This window comes from Octopus bimaculoides, chromosome 23 (assembly GCF_001194135.2).
Source record: "Octopus bimaculoides isolate UCB-OBI-ISO-001 chromosome 23, ASM119413v2, whole genome shotgun sequence".
NCBI lineage: Eukaryota > Metazoa > Mollusca > Cephalopoda > Octopoda > Octopodidae > Octopus > Octopus bimaculoides.
Window position 1 is genome coordinate 30,891,564 of NC_069003.1, and position 5,138 is coordinate 30,896,701.

The following is a 5,138-nucleotide window of genomic DNA, read 5'->3' on the forward strand; positions in this document are numbered from 1 at the left end:
ATACACACATATATGTATATACACATATATATATGTATGTATGTATGTGTGTGTTAGTGTACGTGCGTGTGTGTGTGTTGTGTTTGTGATTCTGTCTCTGTTTGTTGCCCTACCAACACTTGACAACTTGTGTTGGTGTGTTTATGTCCCCATAACTTAGCAGTTCGGCAAAAGAGACCAATAGAATAAGTACTAGGCTTTGAATAAAAATAAAAAAATCTACTGGTGTGAAGTCATTCGACTAAGAATTGTCAAATGCAGTGCTCCAGCATGACCACAGTCTACGACTGAAACAAACACAAAAAAAAAAAAGCAAAAGCTTTATAACTGATTTGCATGTCATATTTAGTTTTGTATAGCTTAATTTAACTTCTAAGAAATGTTGCATTTAATTAAATCAAATTCATTATAATTAAAAAGTGTAGCATAAAAGCATAAAAAAAGCACATTTCTATAGATTGCTTACAGTTGGGTTTTCTATATTCCATAACCAGCTGTAAAATGTTAGTAAGGTTCGGCGGTTGTGGAGGTGTTGGTGGTGGTGGCAGTGGTGGTGGTGGTGGTGATGGAGATGGTGGTGACAGCAGTGGTAGTGGTGGTAGTGAAGACTGGTGGCAGTGAAGGTGGTGGCGCTGAAAGTGGTGGTGGTGAAGGTGATGATGTTAGTGGGGTGGAGGTGGTGATAGTCAGTTGTTATGGTGATGGTAGTGGAAGTGGTGATGGTGGCGGTGGTGGTAGTACAGATGGTGATGGTGGTGGTGGTAGTGGAAGTGGTGGTGGTAGTGGTGGTGGTGGTGGTAGTAGAGATGGTGATGGTGGTGGTGGTAGTAGAAGTAGTGATGGTGGTGGTGGTGGCAGTGGAGGTGGTGACAGTGGTGGTGTGGTAGTGGAGGAGGTTGAAGTGGTGGTGGGTGGAGATGGTGGTGGTGGTGGTGACGTTGAAGGTGGTGGTAGCAAAGAAGGCGGCTGTAAAGGTGGTGGTGATAATGATGATGATGATGTTAGTGGGGTGGAGGTGGTGGTAGTCAGATGTTATGGTGATGGTGGTGATGATGCTGGGGAAATGGTGAAGATGGAGTTGGTATTAATGGTGGTGGTGGATATTTTGAAATATTCATGTATGAATTATTGAAGCATATACCCCTTGGGATTGCCACTTTTTTTTTCTCTTCTTAAGGGGAGGAGTGGAGCTGTTAATTATTCTTCAATATGATTTAGTCAGAAAAAAAAAGAGAAAAAAAATAAAGAAAGAAAGACAGAGAGAGAGGTGGCCATGAACTTTTATTTTTCACAAGAACTCTGTGACAGGTGAATAAAAATTGAAACAAGGGACTATAACTCAGGGGTCACTATAAAGGGAGTGTTGACATTCGGTGATTGAATCGTGCTGTTTGCACCCGTTGTTACACACCGAGTACCAGAAAAACCTACATGACACAGCTGACAGCTTGTATGGCTGTGGACATTACGTCAGCTAAGACCACATGCATCTGCCTGGCCCTGCTGTGCTTCCAATGCCTTGACCAACTACTATGAAACAGCACCAGGGAACTGTATAGGAGGCCTGTCATATATTCATGTACATACATACACACACACACACATTATAACACAGATAGGTTGAGGTTCACTACAGCTGTTTCAGACGTGTTTTTTATTGATGTGTTGTTCATTAATTTAACAGGAATCTGGTAGAGATTATGTTTAGGTTATTTCCACTATACATGGTGCGATAGGGTTAATTTAATTTTATCATGTGTGTATATTTTGTGACCATGTGTGTTACTGTCTCTTTGCCTTGAGATCTTATTACACGTCAAGGTGTCCTTCATTCGTAATTTTCTATAAAAGCATAGCCTGTTATGAGGAAATATTACCTTACTTGGAGACAAGCAAAGGTTGGTGACAGGAAAGGTATCCAGCCATATAAAATCCACCTCAACATAATCTTGTCCAACCGATGCGAGCATGGACAAGCAGACATAAAAAAACGATGATGATGATGATGATGATGAAGATGATGATGATGAAGATGATGATGATCTAGAATGTAAATAGAGGGGGAAAAAGCCAGCCTGCCCATCAGCCCATCCATCAACTAAACCATACCATCCATCTATCTATTTATCTAAAAGTTTAGAATATTATTTTTTAAGCCTTTAAAAATTTACTTGCGAAAAACAAAGTAAAAAACAGAATCGAATTACATATTTAAATTAGAATTAATCTTTTAAATACAGCAGAATATCTTTATGGAGGAGATTTAAATAAGTGAACGCTTTCTATTATGATCATATATCAAGCTTGGAGAGACTTAATTTGACATCAAGGGAATGAAAAACATTCAGAGAGAGAACTTCTTGAGAGAACTTCTCAGGTGCTGGCATTAGGGTAAACACACCTGGCCTGCACTTTCTCTATAGGTATTATTACAGCATTATAGCAGCATTTCACCTGTCTTTGCGTTCTGAGTTCAAATTCTGCTGAGGTCAACTTTGTCCTTCATAAAGGATTATTAATAATGGTCTTTAAGGCAGCGAGCTGGCAGAATTGTTAGCACGCCGGGTGAACTGCTTAGCGATATTTTATCTGCCGCTACATTCAGAGTTCAAATTCTGCTGATGTTGACTTAGCCTTTCATCCTTTCGGGGGTCGATTAAATAAGTACCAGTTACACACTGGAGTCAATGTAATCGACTTAATCCCTTTATCTGTCCTTGTTTGTCCCCTTTACGTTTAGCCTACATATGATCAATGGTATTCCACCAATGACCATCCCATTCATTTCCCTGGCATTGTGGATCTAGGACTACATTGTTCAAAACTGCAAGGTGTACTTTGATGGGAATTTAGCTACTATTTTTAGCAGGTGAAGTGAAATGATGATGTTGAAGCTCCCAGATTAGCTTGTTTAGCTCCCAGATTAGATTTGCTGATGATTATCATGAATATTGATATCATCATGGATTTGGAAGACAGAAACTGAAAGAAGCCCATCATATATATATATATATATATATATATATATATATATACACACACATATATATTTTTATAAGTTGCCAGATGTACTCAGCCAGTGAAGAAGAGTGGGTATGCACGTAAAAGTGCTCCTTAAATCTGTTGGCCATAGTGCCTACTTATTCTCATTGAGATGCACTGGTAATCACTTGACATCTATAAACGATAATTTTTGAGAAACAATTTCCTTTCAAAGGGCACTTGACTGTATTTTTACAATTACAAGTTGTAGTTGCAGGGGTGACTCCAGTAGTAGTAGTAGCAGTGTTGGGTATATTAGTGTTTGATATTTCCTCAGAGTTAGCCATAAAAATACTTGTGGATGTCAAGGAATGATTGTAGTTTAAGCAACCAGTTGGGTTCAAGTTATGGTCATCCTACAGAGATAGCAGAGTGATTGAGGGTGTACGATGCTGGGGGTTAGGACCAGTGGAATGTAGACACTGGCTGAATACATCTGGCAACTTAAAAATCAAAATACACAATAAACACATTACAATGGAGCATAGTATATATAAATATATATATTATCATATTTTGAAATTTTTGTTTATTATTTTATTGTTTTATTTGTTTCAGTCATCTGACTACGGTCATGCTGGGGTGCTGCCTTCAGTCAAAAAAATCAACCCCAGGACTTATTCTTTTGTAAGCCTAGTACTTATTCTATCAGGATGACTCATATTTGCCAGCTGAGTGGACTGGGGTAATGTGAAATGAAGTGTTTTGCTCAAGAACACAATGTGTCGCCCTGTACAGGAATCGAAACCAAAACCTTACGGTCATGAGTCCAACACCCTTAACCACTAAGCCACGTGCCTCCACAGCCCTGCATCACCTCCTCCGATATCAGTCAGTGTTTAAGGCCTTTCTTTAGATCTTTGTGACAGCACCGACCAAATGGCCACCACAGGCAATGGGTGGTGATGTCTTGCTTTCCCAGACAAACTCATTAAATAGCTAACTTTGAAAACAACTTTTTGCTTTGTTTATTTATTTATTTATTTATTTATTTATTTATGTATTTATTTATTTTTCGCTGACTAATTAAATTTCAGTCTCATTCATTAGCTGCAAGCAACTTTGCGTCAAATATTTTGAAAGCTATAAAATAACAAGTGTGTAAATTATGTAGTTAATTGGAATTTTTGGTTTCTTTATCCTTTTCTGTATTTTTTTTGTTTTTTGTTTTGGGGCTTTTTTTTTTTGGCAGATTTCTAATGGCTGGTGGTGGTGATGATGATAACGATGATGCTAAAGATAATGATGATGATGATGATGATGGTCTTTTCGCTCTTAACCACAAGGGCTCGGAAAGATATACAAAACACACACGAAACCTACACTCAGGGTTTCACAAAGAAAGAAAACATAACAGAGTGTGAAAAAAAAAAGAAAAAAAGTGGTAAGGGATATTATACAATATACAAAAGGGTATGCTAAGAATTTTTAAGGTATACACACTCATACACACATACACACACTCACACACATGTACATGCACATATGCATGTGGTAAGAAGCTTGCTTTCCAACCATGTGGTTCTGGGTTTAGTCCCATTGTGTGACACCTCGGGCAAGTGTCTTCTACTATAGCCTTGGGCCAACAAATGTCTTGTGAGCGGATTCGGTAGTTGGAAACTGAAAGAAGCCTGTTGTATATATATATATATATATATATATATATATAATCCAAATAATCCTTTCTACTATAGGCACAAGACCTGAAATTTCGGGGGAGGGGACTAGTCAATTACATCAACCCCCAGTATGCGACTGGTACTCATTTTATCAACCTCAAAAGGATGAAAGGTGAAGTCAGCCTTGGCGGGATTTGAACACAGAACATAAAGATGAACGAAATGCCGGTAAGCATTTCACCTGGCGTGCTAACGATTCTGCCAACTTGCCACCTTACCTATCATCCAAATAATAAAAAGACAAAGAAATCATTTAACACATCTTTAGTGATTTGTTACAATCGTTTCTGTTTATGTAAATATTTGAAGTGAAAATTTATGCACACACATACACGCATTCATACATGCATATACATATATATATACACAAACATTCATGCATAAACATATATATACATTCATATACAGGCATACATG

At 38.0% G+C, this 5,138-nt stretch overlaps 1 protein-coding gene and 1 long non-coding RNA gene across 5 annotated transcripts in view; one reads left to right on the forward strand and one right to left on the reverse strand.

Moving 5' to 3' along the window:
* LOC128250629 (uncharacterized) overlaps nt 1-3,977 on the forward strand; it is a 15,443-nt gene extending 11,466 nt beyond the window's left edge. Inside the window, exon 3 of the long non-coding RNA XR_008266659.1 lies at nt 3,601-3,977. This is a non-coding gene — a long non-coding RNA (uncharacterized LOC128250629). The remainder of the gene's footprint in view (nt 1-3,600) is intronic.
* Nucleotides 1-5,138, reverse strand: part of LOC106870412 (otoferlin) — a 360,495-nt gene that overhangs the window by 242,956 nt on the left and 112,401 nt on the right. The gene's annotated exons all lie outside the window — the stretch shown is intronic.